This window comes from Schistocerca serialis, chromosome 2, assembly GCF_023864345.2.
Source record: "Schistocerca serialis cubense isolate TAMUIC-IGC-003099 chromosome 2, iqSchSeri2.2, whole genome shotgun sequence".
In the NCBI taxonomy this organism is placed as follows: Eukaryota; Metazoa; Arthropoda; class Insecta; order Orthoptera; family Acrididae; genus Schistocerca; species Schistocerca serialis.
The window spans coordinates 1,044,357,839-1,044,380,590 of record NC_064639.1 but is presented as its reverse complement, the minus strand read 5'-3'; the positions used below and the strand labels follow the sequence as shown (position 1 = coordinate 1,044,380,590).

General features: G+C 39.5%; 1 protein-coding gene across 1 annotated transcript in view; it reads left to right on the top strand.

Annotated features, from left to right (window-relative positions):
- LOC126458479 (serpin B8-like) overlaps positions 1-22,752 on the top strand; it is a 266,413-nt gene that overhangs the window by 148,468 nt on the left and 95,193 nt on the right. The window lies entirely within an intron of this gene.

The window sequence follows — 22,752 nt, the reverse complement described above, 5'->3', positions numbered from 1 at the left end:
GCAATCTTCGTATGTAGTGTTGTCTGAAAGCTGACGCAGTCCCTCAGCCACATACTCCCGACGATCAAGTACCACGGTGGTGGAACCCTTGTCTGCTGGAAGAATGACGATGGATCGGTCAGCCTTCAGATCACGGATAGCCTGGGCTTCAGCAGTGGTGATGTTGGGAGTAGGATTAAGATTTTTTAAGAAGGATTGAGAGGCAAGGCTGGAAGTCAGAAATTCCTGGAAAGTTTGGAGAGGGTGATTCTGAGGAAGAGGAGGTGGGTCCCGCTGTGACGGAGGACGGAACTGTTCCAGGCAGGGTTCAATTTGGATAGTGTCTTGGGGAGTTGGACCATTAGGAGTAGGATTAGGGTCATTTTTCTTCATGGCAAAATGATATTTCCAGCAGACAGTAAATCTTTGACGAGGGTTGTTTGGTTGAATCTGGGAGTGAGGCTGAAGGTGAGGCCTTTGGATAGGACAGAGGTTTCGGATTGGGAGAGAGGTTTGGAGGAAAGGTTAACTACTGAATTAGGGTGTTGTGGTTCCAGATTGTGTTGATTGGAATTTTGAGGTTTTGGGGGGAGTGGAGCTGGAAGTGGGAGATTGAGTAGATGGGAGAGACTGGGTCTGTGTGCAATGAGAGGAGGTTGAGGTTTGCTGGAAAGGTTGTGAAGGGTGAGTGAGTTGCCTTTCCAGAGGTGGGAAACCAGGAGATTGGATAGTTTTTTGAGGTGGAGGGTAGCATGCTGTTCTAATTTGCGGTTGGCCTGTAGGAGGATGCTCTGAACAGCTGGTGTGGATGTGGGAGAGGAAAGATTGAGGACTTTTATTAAGGATAGGAGTTGACACGTGTGTTCGTCGGCTGAGTTGATGTGTAGGTGAAGGATTAGGTGGGTGAGGGCAATGGATTGTTCAGTTTGGAACTGGTATAGGGACTGATGGAGAGAAGGATTACAGCCAGAGATGGGAACTTTAAGTGTGAGGCCTTTGGGGGTAATGCCAAATGTCAGACAAGCATGAGAAAATAAAATATGGGAGTGTAATCTGGCTAGGGCGAAGGTGTATGGAAGTTTTGTAAAGAATATATTGGACCCTAAACATGTAAAAAGTTATGATTTTTTTCCATTGCACCTCAAATCTCTCAACAAAATGTCATGAGTGATCTGTGACACTCCTTGAACCTTCATATTTTCTTATTTTTAAGGTAGAGCAATTACTTAGAAGCAGTGTCTTCAGCACCCAAAATTCTGAAGCACATTATCATTGACAATATTATTCAGCAGTAGAGGGAGAACTTCAATACTTTTTCACAATATTATTGTGAAATATTGTTGAACACCTAGGGGGCATTTCAGTACTATCATACAATCTTGTTGCATGTAAATTTCTACTTCAAAAAGCGCGTCATCTCTTGTGGCTACTGTTGCTCTCATATCGTCATGGAATAGCTCTAATGTTATTATGAACTTAGTTGAACTGCCAAAAAAGAACAAGAATTTTCACAGAAGACCATGATCAACAGAGTTAAATGCTATTTCGTGATGAATAAATCAGCTCCAGTTGTACTTGAAAAATCCTTTATTTGGAAAAAATCATATACATGACTAAGGTTTCAGGACATAATTCCCAACTTTACACTCTACAAAAAACAAGGAAAACTAAGAGGTATTCTTCACAAAATTGATTAACTTTAAAAGGGCGGATACAAATGTGAAAATCTGGTTGTACCTTGACTGTGTATGAGAAAGTCATACCAGTCATAAAAAATCTAACAAATTTATCAAGTGTCATGCAAGATCCCATGCGGATGAGACATGAAAAGGTTCTCTGAGTCAACTAGTCCCACATTGGGTAAACAGGGCCTAACCAAGAAAACATGAATGTAATAGCTTCACAAATTGGCATTCCAAATTACATTAATCCTTCTTCCATAGATCCTGAATACAACATTTCATGATGGTGTGGAACATGTCAGTTTAACATAAGTTTTCTTTACACAATATAATCTTTTTTTTACAATTACTACTTGTCACTCAACTGCAAGTTGTTTCAGAAATCCTTTGTTTGGCTATATATCAGACTTTTAATGCTATTTGGCAAATGACAAAAGATTTTTGCGCCTGCATAATTTACCCCTTTGTGTGCCAAAGTTAGGTTTAACTCGGAATAGTGAAGGGGTTATTAATAAAAATTTCATAAATGAATGTATATATTGCAAAAGTTCTGTGAATATCCCGAGTTCCCGAAATAAATGCAGGGTGATCTATGATGGGCTACAGCTATTATTCTGATTAAACACCTTTGTGCAATGAATTCTTTTTCTCTTAGTGATGAATTATCCCAAATTATAAAGGCAGTGAATGAAAATAGGCATAGTAGACTAATTTACTGATATGTTTATCACCAAAATTTTGCAATAACCCAAATAGAACAAACAAACACACACACACACACACACACACACACACACACACACACACACACACACACACCTACATTGTGGTGGCCCTGTACCTTGACTGGGGTAAGGGACTGTGTCAAATGTAGTGGACGAGGAGAAAAAGTAGGAAGGAATCGTTGGGCAGCTAGAGGAAGAGTGGATGATGATGATGATGATGATGATGATGTTTGGTGTGTGGGGCACTCAACTGCATGGTCATCAGCACCCGGAGGGAAGGAGAGGCATCAGCTGCACAGCATAGGAATGTGGCATTGGTGAGCTAGTTCTGCCCACAGGCAAGGAGTGTCATGCATGGCACACAATGATGAGGAATGGAATTGGAGGGCTGGTACAGAAGAGAAAGAGGAAAGCTGCAGAAAGAAAGGTGTGAGTGAAGAGTGAGTAAAGCTAGATGCTAACGAAAGGGGTGGAGGTGGGTGTGGGGTAGGGGCTTGTGGTGTTTGATGTCAGAAGAATTACATTGTGTTGCAAGGGAAATCCCATATACTTAATTCGGAGAAGCTGGTAGTAGGTGGTGGGGGGGGGGGGGGGGGGGGGGGGGGAGGGGGGGGTCTAGAAGGCATCTGATGTGAAGCAGCCAAGCGTATTATATTCTGCCACATGGTGGTCAACGCTATTCATGGCCATTTTGGCAGTGGCCTTAAATTGGTGAAAAGATGTATGTTAATTGTGCCACATGAAAAGCTGTGCAAAAATTACAGAACAAATAGTATATGATTTGACCATTTTCCCAAGTGGCTGTGCCTCTCATAGGATAGGATATGCCCGTGACATGACTGGAGTAGGATGCACTGAGAGGGTACAGCAGACAGGTCTTCCACTTAGAACTTTGACAGGGGTTGGAGCCATGTGGCAAGGGGTTGACTGAAGTTGTGGCTTAAGGATGTACTTGGATTTTTTTCCTAGATTGAGTGGGTGGTGGAACACCATTTTGGGAGTGCTGGGAAGTATTTTGGATAGGATTTTCCTCATTTATAGGTATGATGTACTTGAAGGTTTGGCTAAAGATATAGTTTAGATGTTCCAGTGAGGGATGATACTGGATGATGTGGATGCTCCTTTGCACTTGCTTTATGGAGGTACTCTGAGGATTATGGACATATATTTATATGATGTATGAAATCTGTTTGTAGACTTGGTTCAGGGGTTAATGCCTGTATGGTAAGGCCTCAGTAAGAACTTAAGCATACTGGGCAAGTGATTTCTCATCATTGCCGATGTGGCATTCGTGGGTGGTCAGATTGTGTGAGATAGATTTTATAGTGTGGAAGAGATGGTAACTGTCAAAATGAGGGTCCTGTTGATGGTCAATGAACTTAATGTGGACATAAATTTGCATGGAACCATTAGAGAGGTGAAGGTCGATGTTCAGGAAGATGACACACTGCGCTGAGGAGGACCAGTTAATGCAGATGAGAGGGGAGGCTTTGAGGCTGTGGAGGAGTGAGGATAGGTTGTCTTGTCCCTGGGACCATATCACAAATGTATCATCAATTAACCTGAAGCAGACAATGGTTTAGGGATTTTTGGTGGTTAGGAAGGTTTTCTCTATACCTGGTTGTTGCAACAAGTGCCCTGTGGGCATGAGTGCTCACAAGTGCTTAAGTTTCAGCTCAGAGATGCAATGGTAAGGGGAGTTGACTTCATACACCAATAATCTGGAGGCCCAAGTAAACAGATGGACCTTCATGTATTTAGTTTTTGTGGCTGTGTAGTTGTGACAGCAACAAGAAGTCTAGACTCAGATGCCTGATATTGCCTGCTTCATTAGAAGAAACGTATGTGTTCAGTGACAGAGATGGACATCCATAGAGCCTGGTCTGTCATACAATGCTTGTTTCTGCAAAGAAGTGCAATTTGCTGTGTCATTACAATGGCCTTCATGCAGTATCTCACAATCGAATGCAAGGGGAGGCTTTCAGGGAACTGGTTTCCAAATTGCAGGGCAACATACGGATAAATGTAAGCTAAAAAAATATTGTAATCAGGTTTTTTGAGAACTTTATACTGTACTGTATTTATTCATTTCAGTTGAATGTTGCTGAAGATAACCCAAATGAAGCTGTAATTCACACAAGTTACAAAGTAGTTCACATCATAACACTGACTGGAAAACCAATGTCTGTGGGACCTCTCATAAAGTCATGTATGGTAGCAGAATGCATAGTTCCCAGTGAGTTAGCAACTTTTAATATGTTTGTCTCTCAAAGCAAATGGTGTAACAAGTCCTCAACATTGTAGATGATTTGGAACCACAACTGAGGAATAAAGCCCATAGTTTCACAGTATTTTCTCTTGGACTCAGTGGGAGCACAGATATATCTGAATATGCTCAACTTGCTATTTTTGTACTTGTCTTTTTGGACTAGCAGCTGCAAGCTACAGAGAAACTGTTAGATATTGCACCACTGGATTGCACGACAGTGGGGCTCAATATTTTTGAAGCCATGTAGACAGCATGAACTTGTCTTGGGAAAACCTCTATTCTGTGGCCACAGATGGTGCTCGCATGTTGACAAGGTTACATCGACTACATTGTGAAAGTTTTGCTGGAAAGCCCTTACACCTCCATACAGTTTTGATTTCTCCCCGTGTGAATTCCATATTTTTGGCGCCCTGAAGAAAGACATTTGTGGCTGACAATTTGCTGCATATGAGTAGGTGCATACCTGGGTACAATCATGGCTCCATAGGCAACCGCAAACTCTTTTTCATGTAGGTATTACCCACCTTTTCTCACAGTGAGATAAATGTATTAACAGCTTTTGAAATAAACACTTTACTTACTTTTTAGTGTTCTGTATCTCAGTTGGTAAAAGTGGAACCCTTGTAGGATCACTTTGTTACTTGGCTGTCTATTAAGAACAGTTTTCCTCAGGAATGGGTGGACGTGTCCGGTTCAAATTTATGTCACTTACTAAGGTCTATGGTCCCTTGGTGGTGTAAAAAAAAAATGAGCTCCTAAGTCAATACAATCATAAGATATGGCCATTTACCAGTATGTCACATAGTTTGTTATTCTCAAACTCCATCAGAACTGATAGGGGTACTTCCCCTTGGCATAGAGTAATGAAATTTGGCAGGCAGTAAGGTTTCACAGTACACGTAAAGTAAACAATCTAAAAATGGCTAATTTTAATTATATCATGCAAATTATTATTATTTATTATTATTAGTACTTTTTTATTTGTCTGTCTGTACATCTGTTAAGACTCCTTTGTCTCACAATTGAGTAGATGTATCAAGTTGAAATTTATTGAACAATGGAAAATCCTGGATGGACTCAGCATCTCCACTACACGGTGGGTAGCAGTCTGTTCATAACATTGTCAAGTTGAAATTTATATCACACACTAAGGCCAGTGGCAATTCAGTGGTGTATAAAAATTAAGCTTATAACAGTGCAGTCAAAAGACACAGCCATTTGTGTTACAAATTTGACACTCACAAACTAGCTCACCAAAACATATAAGGTACTTCCTGTTGACCTAGGATCATGAAATCTGACAAGAAGCAAGGCTTCACAATACAGGTAAAGTAAAAACCCAAAATTTGTTAATTATTAACTATATCATATGATAAATCCCCCCCCCCTCTCTCTCTCTCTCTCTCTCTCTCTCTCTCTCTCTCTCTCTCTCTCTCTCTCTCTCTTCCCTTTTGTTTTTACTTTTTTTTGTCATTTGTTGTCTGGCTGCCTGTTCTTCTGTTAAGGCCCTTTTTCTCTGGAATTACCACAACAAATGCAAAATCACACAAAAAATTAAACTTAAAACTTAAAATTCTCAAATGTCTTGGAATTCCCAGGACCAATATCCCACCAGAATCAGTATCGATAACAGGCAAAAATTGTTGAGATTCTCAATTCCCGGGATTGATGAACTTTTTATATACATAATCTAGTTTGTACAGAATCCTCAGAGTATGAGTTCTACTTGCGCTTGGACAATTTTTTTCCATCTGTCTCACTTTCATTTAACTGCACCATATGTATAGAGAATATGAGTGGTCCTATCATATCCGTGGGGCAATCCTTATGATACCCTTGTTTCTGATGAACAGTTGCCATTGAGGACAATGTACTGTGGTCTATTACTTAAAAAGTCTTCGAGCTACTTACATACCATGGAACCTATTCTGTTCACTTGGATCTTCACTAACAGTCTGTAGTGGGGGACCATGTCAAATGCTTCTGGAAATCTAGGAATATGGAATCTCCCTGTTGCTCTTCGTCCATAGTTTGCAGGATATCATTTGAGAAAAGGGCAAGCTGAGTTTCCCATGCTGGTTTTGTGGACAGACAATTTTCTGTATCAAGGGAATTTATATTCAAAGACTTAGAATATGTACAAGAATTCTGCAGTGTACTTACGTTAAGAATATGGACCTGTAATTTTGCAGGTGGGTTCTTTCGCCAATCTTATATACAGGAGTCACCTCCACTTCTTTCCACTCACTTGGTACTTAGCACTGGATGAGAGATTCAGCATAAATACAAGCTAAACATGGGGCAAATGCTGTAGATTGCTGTCTGTATAATCGAATTGGCATTCTGTCTGGACCTGATGACTTATTCGGTTTCAACTCCTTCAGTTGCTTCTCATTGACAGGGTGACTGTTTCAGTGTCCTCCATAGGGGAATCTATGCAATGGTAACGTAATGATATATCTATATGATACATCTGTGTAAATGATTTTTTAACATAAAATTTAAAATTTCAGTTTTTATTTTGTATTACTGCACCAAACTGGTTGCCAGATGACTGGATGGTAACCTTCGACCTGCTTAGTGATTTTACATGGGACCAGAATTTTCTCAGCTTCTCAGCAAGATAATTCACTAAAGTATCAGAGTGAAAGCTGTTGTGAGGTTTCTTATGGTTTCTTGCATTGATTTTTTTTTTAGCCAACTGATTTCTACTAACTTTTGCTTGTTGACATTTTCACATTGTTTTCTGACCTGAGAGTGCAATAATCTCTGTTTTCTCAGCATTTTCAGAATTTTGTTAACCACAGTGGGTCTTTTCCATCCTCAATCCATGTAGTAGACACATACTTCTTCAGAACATGATTTGCAGTCAGTTTAAACTTCACCTATAATTCTTCTACATCCATCATATTGAAACTAAGTGATGTTCTTTCACACTCTAACAAGTAAGTAGGCTGCTAAAAATTGATTATCTGCTCTTTTCAGCATAAATACTCTGCTAGCATTCTTGATGGTTTTATTATCTATTGCCTCTATGGATTTATTATGCATTGTCACTATGATGAGATCATGATCACTAATCCTTGTTTCTATACTCACACTGCTGATAAGATCAGATCTGCTTGTAACTACAAGGTCTAAAATATTTCCATTGCATGTGGGTTGTCGAATCAACTGCGCAAGACAGTTTTTTGGAAATGTGTTCAGAACTAATTCACAAGACTGACTGTCCATAACAGATGCAATGAACCCATAGACACCCCAGTCTTTACTCGGTACTAACCATGCACGATTGGGGTATTTCCATGCTACTGAGCGTATATTTTCTTTGCATGATTCAGAAATGGTTACAGCAGAACCAGGTGACCAGTAAAAACATCAGTTGATTCACATAGGCTGGTTATTTGTGTTCAGATGCCTTCAGTTAGATTCAAATTCAAACTCAATAGAGACAAAATTTTTGTCAACTACAGTGAACACTTCCTCTCCTATGGCATCTAACCTGTCTGTCTGATGTATGTTTCATGCCTCATTAAATATGTCAGAACTTTTTACTTTGGGTTTCATACAGCTCTCAGTTCCAAGAATAATTTGAGCATGACAACTTTCCTGAAGGGCAATAAATTCAGGAACTTTCTTACGAATGCTTCAGCAATTTATTGTTAAAATTTTGACAGCCAAAGTGTCTTTACTTCGTTCGTGATCTGATTTTGTTCTCTTTGTATGAATTGAGAGCATTCACCAAAGGATCTCAAACTATTGCCTAACCTTAAAAATGTAAGAAAACCCCAAGTGCACTCTACGAGTACTCTGATAGTCAACTGCCTGCTTCTGTACATAGTGCACTTCTGGCCTATCAAGGGGAAGTTCTCTTCAACCAATAACACAGCTCCAGAAATCTGCAGACAAGACTGTCATGGAATTGACAGAGCCTCTGGTTGAGACACCCCATACAGCTGCTCCAAACCAAAGGATCCGATCAATTCTTGGTTCGATATTCCAAACTGTGAACTATTCTTGCATCCCATGAGTGAGGCTAGCAGCTTTCACCATGTCTTCCAGCCACTCATGTGAACTGAAAGTGGTTCAAATGGCTCTGAGCATTATGGGACTTAACATCTATGGTCATCAGTCCCCTAGAACTTAGAACTACTTAAACCTAACTAACCTAAGGACGTCACACAAAACTGAAAGTGGTCTCAGAACCCTAGCATGAGACACAATCTGCAGATGAGTGTACCCTGCACCCTCAATACTTGCAGGAAGGACCTCCTCCACATCTCGGATGGAACCTCCTGGAAGACATACAGAGCACATACTGGATTTCTTTCCAGCCCCTGATGATATTTTATGAAGGGGCTTCATAACATGCCTAACCCCCCACCCCCCTCTTGTGTGCCTGCTCGGACTCTTCTGTAGGAACCAGTTGTGCACTCACAGGGAGAACAGGTGAGAGTAGATGGCCAGTCCTCATATTGACCCTCCACCTTGAGTGGTGTGAATGCATTATCCTGCAGTGATGTCAGATCCCCCTCATCATGCATGCTGCAAGATGCCTTGGTAGCAGAGCCTGTGGGCAAAACAAGCATCAACTAACATATTGCATGCAACATCCCTTATTCCCCACCCCTGCCATACCCCAAGGCAGCAGGCTGCACATGGGTGATCTTCTGCTGTTCGCAAACTGTGGCCATCTCCTCCTTCATTTGTACACAGAATGCACATACTGAATTGATCCTGCTACTTTTAACCTGAGGCTTAAAGTGTAGAAGCACACAGAAAAAGCTAAATGCATAACTAGCTGCTCTCCTGACATATTGCAAGTGGCAGCTTCTGCCTGATTGAGTTGTCTCCAGTGGTCACTAGTTGTTCAAAATAAATAACAACAGTGCTATAGACTGCATGAATCTACACTACATAGTTAACTAAAATGCAAGATAGAACATGTGGGACTGGGTCAGGTGTCAACTCCTTCCCATTGCCAGTATCTGTCATGTATGACACCTTTCCCAACTGAATCATTGCATGCATTCTGGCCAGAGAATATGTAACATCATACTGATAAGTGGACTCATACTGACAAGTTCTTTGTAAATTTGACTCAGTATTGTAATCACTGTTTAATATCCCTGCCAGTGGACATAGCAATAGCAGAACAGAGGTACTTCAACTAAACTTAGTCAGCCATGACCAAAGACACCACCACGAGGTCACAACATCCCATCTAATAGCACTTTGGATCTAGGCTAGCGGCTGTGGGTGAGTCTAACATTGTATGCCTTATGTGCTCATCTGTATTGTGCCAAATTAGTTTTCAGACTTTGACCCTACTTTGGACTTGCACATTCTGGTTTGAATTTTTGGTGTTTGTTGAATACTTCACTCATGACAATTTTTGTTTTGTTCATGGATCCCACATTTGCATTAAGTGCGGATTCTTTAGTGGCGAAGAGTTCTTACCCTATCATGTTTTTGGCATTTAGATTATTTCTGTCTTGTGAATCCCAAGTTATTGGAATTGTGGCAGCAACAGCTGTCACTACAGCAGTAACAGTTTGCATCTCAGCAGACACAGCAGCATTTACAATAGCAACAGTATGTGGATCAGTAGGAGCAGCTCTTTTGCAGCTCATGTCTCAGCGACAACAACTATAACCACATCAGTCAGTGGTTGCAGCGTAGCCACTACCGACATTCACTCCCTTCAGCAATGCTTTAGACAACTAGGATGTCTAACTCTGAGGTTTTGACTTGTGTTGTCATGTGTACGGCTGGTACTAACATTTTTGGTTTGGATGACTTTACTAGTTTTGTTTAATTTAGTGTTCACACAGTGCCTTTTTCTGATCTTGTCACACAGTGCATGATGTATAAGGAAATTTTTGAATAAATGATTGGGTGTGCCTACAACTTTGTGGTTCATATTTTCCAGAAGTCTTCTGCAATGCCTAAATTTTGCCAGTCTCACTCACTTCTGTTTGTGGTTTGTGAGGTTATACAGGAAAAATATGCCCGACTTCAGGACCAGAGTGCTATCTTCCCTGACTCGATTAGTCAATGGCTAATGCCTATGACATTCATTAAAAAGCTAAAAAGATTGTGGTGATATAAAGTTCACTGTTAACTCACAGTCTAACATTGCTCTGTAGCCACTGCCTCGCCAAGAGGTGCTGTTGTCAAAGCTGACTGGGAGGGGGGAGGGGGGAGATATTTTTCAAAGATTGATTTAAAGAACGTTTACCTTCGACTGCCATTTGATGAGTTTTCCCAATAAGTTGCTGGTTTTAAATATGCCTTTCAGCTTATTCAGGTACATTTATTTACCATTTGTGGTTGTGAGTGCATCTGCCATTTTCCATAAGAATTTAGAACAATGATTCAGGGTATTCCACACTGTTTAAATTATTTGGACAATATTATCATTATGGTGATGACTCATGTGGAACATTACAAGAATCTAGAATCCTCTAAGTGGCTGTGGGAAAATGGTTTATGCTGTCAGGTGGAAAAGTACAGTTTCTTTGCTCCCAGCGCCAAATACCTGGGGCATATTCTTAGTGACAAGGCTATCACTCCCATGTGCAACAACATTTTCATGATTGGCAACTTGACAGCCCCTCTAAACTTAAACAGTTGCAGATCTTTGTGGGTAAATTCACATACCATGTCAAGTTCATTCCTGAAGTTCTGCAGATCGCACACACTCTCAATCAGCTGCACAAGAAAGGCATCAATTCTGTGTGGTCAGCTTCCTTTCAGCAGGCTTTTCAGTATGTCAAGGATGGTATTAAGGCAGTTCTGTACATGATGCCATATAAGCCGGCTCTGCCATTAACACTGGTGGTGGAAGTGTCTAACTAGGGAATTGAAGTGGCTTTGTTGCACAAATTGTCAGACAGTTCAGAATGCCCAATTGCCTTTGCCACAAAGACACTAAACTCTGCACAACTAAACTACTTCCAGATTGAGAAAGAGTCTTAAGCTAATATTGATGGTGTCAAAAAGTTTCATGTATATTTTTATGGCAGCGAGTTTCACCTGTTGACTTACCAGAAACCTGTGATTTTCTGGTTTAGACATCAGTCTAAGTTCCCAGATAAAATGTCCAGAGTCTGCAGCACTGTGTGTTGTTTTTAAAAGGCTATCTCTGTGACATCCATTTTCATCCCACTGTTCAACATGCCAATGCAGACACACTGTTCTGCATCCCTTTTGGTCCCAATACAGAATTTGATAGTCATGAAATTGTTTGTTGTGCTCTGATTGAGAGCTCTAAATCATTTGGACGAATTCCCACTGTCTGTGCATGAGGTCACCGGGCTGTCATCCTGTGACCCGCGCACCGGGCTGTCATGATGTGACCCTGTCTGTGCAGGATTTTGTTGGTGGTCCAGAAGAAGTGGCTGGAGTATATTTTCCAACAAGCTGATCCGGTTTTTTGTAATTATTTTGTGCTGCGCTGCTGGCTCATTGCCTCACAGGGTGTCTTGACATCTGGCTGCTGGGTCATCATTCCACCCCTCTCTCCAACCACTAATTATTCAGCTCCTTCATGCATCACACTGATGAATAACATGCATGTAGGAATTGGTCAGCAGCACACCCATTGGCCCAGCAAAGATGACACCAAAAACATATGCCGCTCCAGCTGCGCCTGCTCCCTCAATCAGGTAGCCTCAGCACAACCTTTTTTGCCATGGCCGTGCCCTGACAACCCGTGAGAGAGGGTTCACATAGATTTTGCTGAGCCATTTCAGGCAGTTATGTGGCTGTTGGTGTTGGATGCCTTTTCCAATTTCGTGTATGTGGCATGTCATCCACTACCTCCCTTGCCACAATCCATGCTCTTGAGAGGATTTTTGCCATTGAGGGGCCACCTTGTACCCTAGTGTAAAACAATGTACACCAATTTACATCACCTCAGTTCGAGGCCTTCTGTCGCTACAATGGCATTGACCATCTGACCACTGCATCTTTCCAGTCCACCTCCAGTGCACAGGCTTAACAGATGGTCTGTACATGATGGTCCATACCTTCAAGATTCAGTATTGGAAGACTTTGCAGACATCGTCAACTGAGGAAGTCTTGCACAGGATCATTGCGACATATCGATTCAGCCCTATCAGTGGAGTTAGCCTGGCCTAAATTCTACAAAGGCACAGGCATTGCACCCTGTTAGACATCTTGTGTGCAGGCCTGACTATGAGCAGGGTGCCTCTGTCTGGGCTCATGCATTCTGACAGCATCCTGGATTGACCAAAGGGATTGCCATTGTCCACAGGGGCTGTCAACTGTTTAAGGCTGCAGCCTGCTCCACCACCATAACTAGCTCTGGCCACAATTACCATTGCAATTGGCACCCCTGCCATTGCCTCCTCCTCCTCCTCCTCCTCCTCGACCACCACCTCCACCACCACCACCACCACCACCAGATGCCAGAGTCAGCTCCAGGCAGGTTTCCCAGCTCCCTCCCATGCTCCCTCCATTATGGTGTGACCTCTCCCTTTACCCTTGGTTACCTGTGGTAGGTGATGGGATCATGGTTTGGGAATCTATGGAGATGGAACCGCTCCCTCTGCCCCACCGATCCCTCACAATAATGGCACAGGAACCAGCCATGAACTCCTCTACTGCCTCCTCTGCTACCTCAGCTGCTGCCTCTGCCCTCAGCCCTCGATGGAGCCTCCTGCCATGGTCACCTTGAACTGATGGTCTTCGATCCGTGGCAGTGAGCAACACCTCCCCCCCCCCCCTCTGCCCCCTCCCACCCCCACCCCACCGTCAGTAGTACCAGCTAGGTCTTTTTGGCTTTACATGCCAATTTCATGTGGGAGGAATTTAGTATCCGCACTAATAGGCTTTAACAATAGCAGGGAAAAGGCATGACAGCTAGACCATAAGATCACATGATCTTATCCGATAGCAGTGTGGATGCAAGTGAACAGCCATGACCCAGTCTAGTATTGTTTGCTGTATGCACTCAGGTGTATGATGCCTAGTTTGTATTTAAACTTTGACACTGCTTTGGAGTTAGATATTCTCTTTTATGTTATGAGTGTTTTTTCAGTACTCTTCTCATGGCAACTTTGGTTTTGTTCACGGGTCTCGTGTTCACATTTGGTGCAGATATGTCTGCTGAAGTAATATAGTATACCTTCTCAACCCATTAAGTTTTGTTTAATTTCGTCCTTCCCTTCTGGGTGCTTTTTTTTTCCCTCAAGCAGTGTAAATAACTGGCACATTGATTTGTAGTGAACCACAATTTAACAAAATTTTTAACTAGTAATCAGTGAGGTTTAGTTGGGGATCAAGAAGCACTATAGGAATGATCCGGAACAACTACTGAATGAGCAAACAGACTTGAGATACTCTTCACTTCTTCATGCTGCTAAATTGGCTGATTACCCATTAAAAATTTTGTTAAATTGTGTGAAACTGTAAAATTTTGTTAAATTGTGTGACACTGTAAATCAGTGACACAGTTATTTATTTGTTGTAGTGTCTTACGATTATGAATGTATTATTGTATAGATTTAGAATTAACAATTTGTTTGAAGAGTGTAAATTCTTTGCTGTTTACCTCCTGTACTATTATGCAGAGCATTTTTTGACAGTATTTCTAGACATTGGGCTAATAACCCAAAATCTACGATGCCAAGCTAAATAAACAGTGAAACAATTGGCAAGTGAGCGTCTTGTTTTCCATGTAACAATAGTAATAATAATAATAATAATAATAATAGTAATAATAAGACAAAAGCTATAAATACCTATGCTATACCAATATTGACCTACTCATTTGGAGCAGTGAAATGGAGTAACACAGACCTAGAAGCACTCAATACACTTACACGATCACAATGCCACAAATATAGAATACATCACATACATTCAGCAACAGAAAGATTCACATTAAGCAGAAAGGAAGGAGGAAGGGGATTTATCGACATAAAAAACCTACATTATGGACAGGTAGACAATTTAAGAAAATTCTTTCTAGAACGAGCAGAAACTAGCAAAATACACAAAGCAATCACCCACATAAATACATCGGCTACACCTCTACAATTTCATAACCACCTCTACAACCCTTTAGATCACATAACATCAACAGACACAAAGAAAGTAAATTGGAAAAAGAAAACACTACATGGCAAGCACCCGTATCATCTAACACAGCCACACATCGATCAAGACGCATCCAACACATGGCTAAGAAGAGGCAATATATACAGTGAGACAGAAGGATTCATGATTGCAATACAGGATCAAACAATAAACACCAGATATTACAGCAAGCATATTATTAAAGATCCCAATACCACAACAGATAAATGCAGACTTTGCAAACAACAAATAGAAACAGTAGATCACGTCACAAGCGGATGTACAATACTAGCAAATACAGAATACCCCAGAAGACATGACAACGTCGCAAAAATAATACATCAACAGCTTGCCTTACAACATAAACTTTTAAAACAACACGTTCCTACATACAAGTATACACCACAAAATGTACTGGAGAATGATGAATACAAATTATACTGGAACAGAACCATTATAACAGATAAAACAACGCCACATAACAAACCTGACATCATACTCGCCAATAAAAAGAAGAAATTAACACAACTAATTGAAATATCCATACCCAATACAGCAAATATACAGAAGAAAACAGGAGAAAAAATTGAAAAATACATCCAACTGGCTGAGGAAGTCAAGGACATGTGGCATCAGGATAAAGTTGACATTATACCAATTATACTTTCAACTACAGGAGTCATACCACGCAATATCCACCAGTACATCAATGCAATACAGCTACATCCAAACTTATATATACAACTTCAGAAATCCGTAATTATTGATACATGTTCAATTACCCGAAAGTTCCTAAACGCATCGTAACATATACCGTACAGTTAAAAGGAAGTGACGCTTGATCAAGGTCCGCGTCACTTTCATTCCGAACCAGACCTAAGGTCTGAGAAAGGAAAGATAGTAATAATAATAATAATAATAAATCCCGTGGAGGCCCGGGAAAAGAATAGGCCTCTGGTATGTTCTGCCAATCGTAAATAATAAAAATGGAATGGAATGAAATGGAGTAACACAGACCTAGAAGCACTCAATACACTTACACGATCACAATGCCACAAATATAGAATACGTCACATACATTCAGCAACAGAAAGATTCACATTAAGCAGAAAGGAAGGAGGAAGGGGATTTATCGACATAAAAAACCTACATTATGGACAGGTAGACAATTTAAGAAAATTCTTTCTAGAACGAGCAGAAACTAGCAAAATACACAAGGCAATCACTCATATAAATACATCGGCTACACCACTGCAATTTCATAACCACTTCTACAACCCTTTAGATCACATAACATCAACAGATACGAAGAAAGTAAATTGGAAAAAGAAAACACTTCATGGCAAGCACCCGTATCATCTAACACAGCCACACATCGATCAAGACGCATCCAACACATGGCTAAGAAAAGGCAATATACACAGTGAGACGGAAGGATTCATGATTGCAATACAGGATCAAACAATAAACACCAGGTATTACAGCAAGCATATTATTAAAGATCCCAATACCACAACGGATAAATGCAGACTTTGTAACAACAAATAGAAACAGTAGATCACATCACAAGCGGATGTACAATACTAGCAAATACAGAATACCCCAGAAGACATGATAATGTCACAAAAATAATACATCAACAGCTTGCCTTACAACATAAACTTTTAAAACAACACGTTCCTACATACAAGTATACACCACAAAATGTACTGGAGAATGATGAATACAAATTATACTGGAACAGAACCATTATAACAGATAAAACAACACCACATAACAAACCTGACATCATACTCACCAATAAAAAGAAGAAATTAACACAACTAAACGAAATATCCATACCCAATACAACAAATATACAAAAGAAAACAGGAGAAAAAATTGAAAAATACATCCAACTGGCTGAGGAAGTCAAAGACATGTGGCATCAGGATAAAGTTGACATCATACCAATGATACTATCAACTACAGGAGTCATACCACACAATATCCACCAGTACATCAATGCAATACAGCTACATCCAAACATATATATACAACTACAGAAATCCGTAATTATTGATACATGTTCAATTACCCGAAAGTTCCTAAATGCAATATAACACATACCGTACAGTTAAAAGGAAGTGACGCTTGATCAAGGTCCGTGTCACTCCATTTTTAACCGGACTTAACGTCTGAGAAAGTGAAGGAAATAATAATAATAACAACAATTTCGTGTGGCTCACCTTTCCACTACAGATCTGTTACAATGTCTTGTTATTCACTTTGAAACATGAACAGATATAATTGTATGTAACCACACTCACTCTGTATCCTTCCTTTACAAGGCTTTCTTTATGAGTCTATTATCAACCCAGTTCAACTTAAGAAAGATATTAAATATCAGCAAAACAATTATATATAAAGACATACAATTTACATAGTGTATGTTCTGTGTTGAAGTGAACTTTAATTGAAGAAGATATTCTTCTATGGTAGGGTGCCCAGACGTCCCGTATTTTACGGGATTGTCTCTTATTTAGCGGGATCGTCCTTTATTTAGCTTAAGTGTCCAGTTGTTGCGACAAAACACATACAGGACTATATTGCCCCGTTTTTCTTTAACCATTCCTTGTATTTTTCAATAGCCCATTTTCAAGTAACATGTAGCATAACCGTTTGGAGAAGAAACGTGATCATACCCAAAGAATAAAGAAAATACACAATTTGATTAAACCAAACAGAATGAGGTCTATCATTTTCAACTTCCTTTATCTCAAGATAACTGGTGTAAAAAATTTTAGCTCATTACTGCAGTTGTGATAGCTCTACCAAGCACTAATGTTACTGCAGAATGGTTGTTCTCAATCACAAATACTTTATGAACTGCTGAAAAGAAGAGGTTTAGTGTGTAAACTGTTAAGGAAATAATTATAACTAAGCTTCATTTCCTGGATACTTCATGAGTTGATTTTTATAAAATTCCTTTTGGAAAAAATCAAACTTCTACAAAATACAATAAAAAGCATTTTCCAGAAACTACCCATGCTGAAACTCGCCTGCCAACTGAGATTGAAAAATAAGTACCCTATGTAAATAACAGTAATGTACTACCCTTGTTAAAGGGTACTGTGATTACATGTCACAACAACAAAATATTTACTAGATTAGAAATGGAAGGCATTTTGATGTATCTTTTAGTGTAAATCTTAACAAAATGGTACGATGATCTGTGCGGTTGTAGCATAAAGCAACAAATCTACTAAATATAGTAGGCCTATTAACAAAGGTTTATAATAATAACCAAACATTTTAACTTCTGATTTGTGTCTCATATTTTGATTTTGGAAATCTGGTCACCCTATTCTATGGAGAATGTTCATCTATAATAATTAGCTTCTAAATACCTTTTTGCACTGTATAGAAAGTTTGAGATTTAGAAATCCTTTAATTCCTTTCTAAATGTGGCTGTCTTTTTTAAGCTTCTATTCTGTGTGATAGTTTGTTGTGCAGGATAATCCGGCACTTGGTAGATCTTTCTCAATTAATTTAAGGCATTTAATTTCAAAATGGTAATCATTATTTTGTGTATCATAAGTTGTTCATTTTCTTTAAATGATTTAATGTAACCTTTTTTTTCTTTAATTGTTATATGATTGTGCAATTAGACTATTATCAGGTGTCCTATAAAACATAAGCACTATACATTCAGTGTATTAGTGATCACTTAAAAGTTAAACATAATAAGTCAGGTGTCAAGGTGTCCTATGAGTAACATAATTTACTTTACAAATCAATGGGAGATTATGCCATACAAGTCTCTGCACCTGTGTGTATTTAAATAATGACCATCATCATTGTGCTTAAGTGTGTGTGTGTGTGTGTGTGTGTGTGTGTGTGTGTGTGTGTGTGGTGTTGTTGTCATAAAATTGAAATCACTAGCACCATTAGTATGAGTGCACATCACAATTTTTTGAAATTACATGTAAAACATCTGCACTCACAAGCACAATGACAGTGGTCACTATTTAAATATACACAGGTAAAGAGGCTTATATGGCATAATGTGTAGGCAATGAATTTTTTGTAAAATAAGTTGTATTAATCCTAGCACATGTTAAGATCTGATTAACTTTTGACTGACTGGTAATACATTAAATGGATGGTGCTTCTGTTTAATAGGATACTTGATAATTTGCAATTGTACACTGAATAAAGAACAAAATGACAGCTGTGGATGCAATTTCAGTTAATATCCATTTTTTGTTGCTGTCATAAGAAAAGAGAATTTTTCTTCCTGTTTAAATCTATGCAAAAAGTGTTTGTTGTATATTAAGAACAACATTAGTCCTATGAAGTTACTGACAAGAACTCCCATATGAATGTATCACTGCATTGTTTAACATCATCTCTGTCCTATTTTTGCAGATTTCCAAATGTGTTTGAAACCATTGCTACTTCTCTTCTTCTCAATGGCTCTAATAATTAGCTATTCACTTTATTCTTAATCATTCTAGCTACTCTAGTAAAATTCTGTGGTGAACAGTGTTAATGCCTCAAATAGATGTAAACTATGTGTACGACCCAGCCCCATAGTCTAAAGCAGGGGCGGGCAGGAATCCTGTATGTGTGCGGTGCACTTGCACGCGTGTAGTTAACAGGTGTTCTGAGTGCACACAGGGGCAAGCTGGCCACCCACTTATCTCCTCTCCCCACCATACCTTCTGTCCACTCCTTCCTCTGTAATGCATTTTGTTTCCTAGTTTGCTTTATTGAATGTTGGAAAAAGGTTAGTAGGAGTGCTTGAAAGAAATCATGGTTTGAAAGAGTACCTATTAACTACGATACATTTTATTTAATTATCACAGGTGGAGTTTACAATATGTTTAATATCTGGAACAAAATTTCTACGTACAGACAAGCGCAAACAGTTACGTAAATTTTCATCACTTATTTTTGCTCTTAACCGAGGGTTATTAATTCACCAAATGGTTTTCCAGCTTTCGCGAAATTAAGCGCAATTTTATAACTTGCACGTACCACTGGGCTATTATTGTTATTGTCCTGAAAAATTGAAAACAGTGCTCCATAAAATGTTAAATCAGTTAGATGAGAGACATGATGAAAGAAAGTCGCAGATCTCTCGTGACAACAGCAACTAGTACAGATTCATCAAATATCGTCAGATCGCTCTTCTTAAACTCAGTCAATTTCCCCATCCGCTCAGAATCTGACAATAATTTGTACTCCTCCTTGTGAAATTTATTATAATGGCCTTCAATATTAAACTTCTGCTGACCAGCGAGAATACTGCCACATATTAAAAATTTCGAATTTTCACGTTTTTGCACAAAAAAAAAAAATCATTCTCCCATTACTTTTTAAAAGATAGCAAATCTCCACTTCTCCATTTCCTTGTTTCACTCTGCATTTTCCGGTTCTTGAAATACAACATTCACTACGTAGTGGCCGCTTCACATCAACGTCCGCGACTTAGCCTGGCACTAAACTGCCGCAACCTGCCGGCTGTCGCCACTGGCCCATTCGACGATTGCACGCAAGCAGCACACGTGCAGCACTGTGTGCTCATGGGCCGCGTGCACCGTTTGCCTGCCCCTGGTCTGAAGCATCAAAAACTGCATTGTCTTTGGCTGATGCTGTACTACTTCTACTTTGGAAACTAAACTGCGCTTTATTCAGGAGGTTGTATTTACTCAGTTGATTCATTAGTCTATCATTCATAACCTTGGCAGCATGAAGAGAGGCCTGTAATGCCCTACATGTTCTGCATTACCTTTCTTTAGCAGTGGCGGATTGCAAAGACATTCACTTAGGGTGCCCTACTACCATATTATTAAGAACATGCCATTAAAGATCCAATGGTGGTAACTCCCAGATAGTTAAGGTTTGTTTAGGCTCCAGGTCTGTTGCATTCCAGTTTATTTGCCAGTCTAACATGGGATGCACATTGTCCATACTGCACACAGATGCTCCGTCATTATGCTATACACCAACAAAATATTCACGGTCTGGAGTCACTTTGCAGATGCCAAACAAGTACACATAATAGTAACTGCAGCTTCCACATTGTGAAAGGTTGTCTATGACCCATTCCCTTAGACACTATATATATAGTAACTGGTGTAGGGCTGCCAGATATCTACTGAGAGTATGCAGCAGACATGAAATATACAAAAGCAAGTCACAACTCAAACCATTTGCTCTGTGGGAAACAGACTTAAATCTAGAAATTGATTTCAAAGTATCATAAGTGAAATCATCACCACACCAAAAACAAGTGAGCAAAAATGTACTGTGCACTTGGGTGACCACCATGGATGTATCCAGCTTCAACAAAGGCCACCAGGTGGCATGGTTAAGGGATGTAAGACATGGTGATCTAGCAAGTAAATCATCTTGGGAATCAGAAGAACCAGGAAAAAGTTAATAAAGTAAGAATTTCTTCTTGTTTCAACTGACCACTGTGATGTGTGTAATTGCAGTGAAATCCAAACAACAGCATATCTACCATTATCCCCACTCAGCCCAACATCTTCAACTAGAGAGCAAACTTAAATCCACACATTGTAGCCCATTATTGTCCACTGATATTGTCTAATTTTCTGTGTTTTACAACTTGTTTTAGTACATTGTATGTTATTTTTTACTTTATTTTTCTAACTGTATTGAGATAATGTATTTTCCTTTATGTGTTCCTGACATTGAATAAGTAACTAAATTGATGATTTGTCAAAATCTTGTACAGCATAAAATTCATTGTCTTCAACTTCTGTCGTAATAAAGCATTAAGCAACAGATAACAGTTACATGCTTTTTAAGCACACCTAGCAGTTCACAGCCCCATCAGTCTCTGGAAAAGGCATTGCAATTAAACATTAACAGGAAAGACTCACCATTCAGGTTATTGCTCCAATAATTCCACTGTTTCTTGATGAGGAATCAAAATGAAAAATCAATTAACGTAGAAGGTTACTATGAAGTTGCCACTATCCAATTTTATGGATTTAGGACATTGAACAACTGATCAGAATTCCTAATAAACTGATTCTATGACCCCTGAGAACATTTACATGTTGTTGTTGTGGTCTTCAGTCCTGAGACTGGTTTGATGCAGCTCTCCATGCTACTCTATCCTGTGCTAGCTTCTTCATCTCCCAGTACCTACTGCAACCTACATCCTTCTGAATCTGCTTAGTGTATTCATATCTTGGTCTCCCTCTACGATTTTTACCCTCCACGCTGCCCTCCAATGCTAAATTTATGACCCCTGATGCCTCAGAACATGTCCTACCAACCGATCCCTTCTTCTTGTCAAGTTGTGCCACAAACTCCTCTTCTCCCCAATTCTGTTCAATACCTCCTCATTAGTTATGTGATCTACCCATCTAATCGTCAGCATTCTTCTGTAGCACCACATTTCGAAAGCTTCTATTCTCTTCTTGTCCAGACTACTTATCGTCCATGTTTCACTTCCATACATGGCTACACTCCATACAAATACTTTCAGAAACGACTTCCTGACACTTAAATCTATATTCGATGTCCACAAATTTCTCTTCTTCAGAAATGCTTTCCTTGCCATTGTCAGTCTACATTTTATATCCTCTCTACTTCGGCCATCATCAGTTATTTTGCTCCCCAAATAGCAAAACTCCTTTACTTCTTTAACTGTCTCATTTACATAATTACCATATATTGGAATTGAGAGAAGCTTCCCATTGTTTGTGACAGCGTCATCAGAGTAATGTGGGGTCTCATTAAATGGTGATGGATTTTGTTATTTAATAATAAACCATATTTATATTCTGTTATAAATTGTGACCCAATAGTCTGCAGAATCCCTTATGAATAATATAGTTTTTTCCTTCAATTATAGATGCACCCATCCACTACTAGAGACATAACAGTCAGGGAAACCATTAGATTTGATGAGATAAAAACAAAACAAATGATAAAATCAGCTGCTCCACATAATTACTTTGAAATT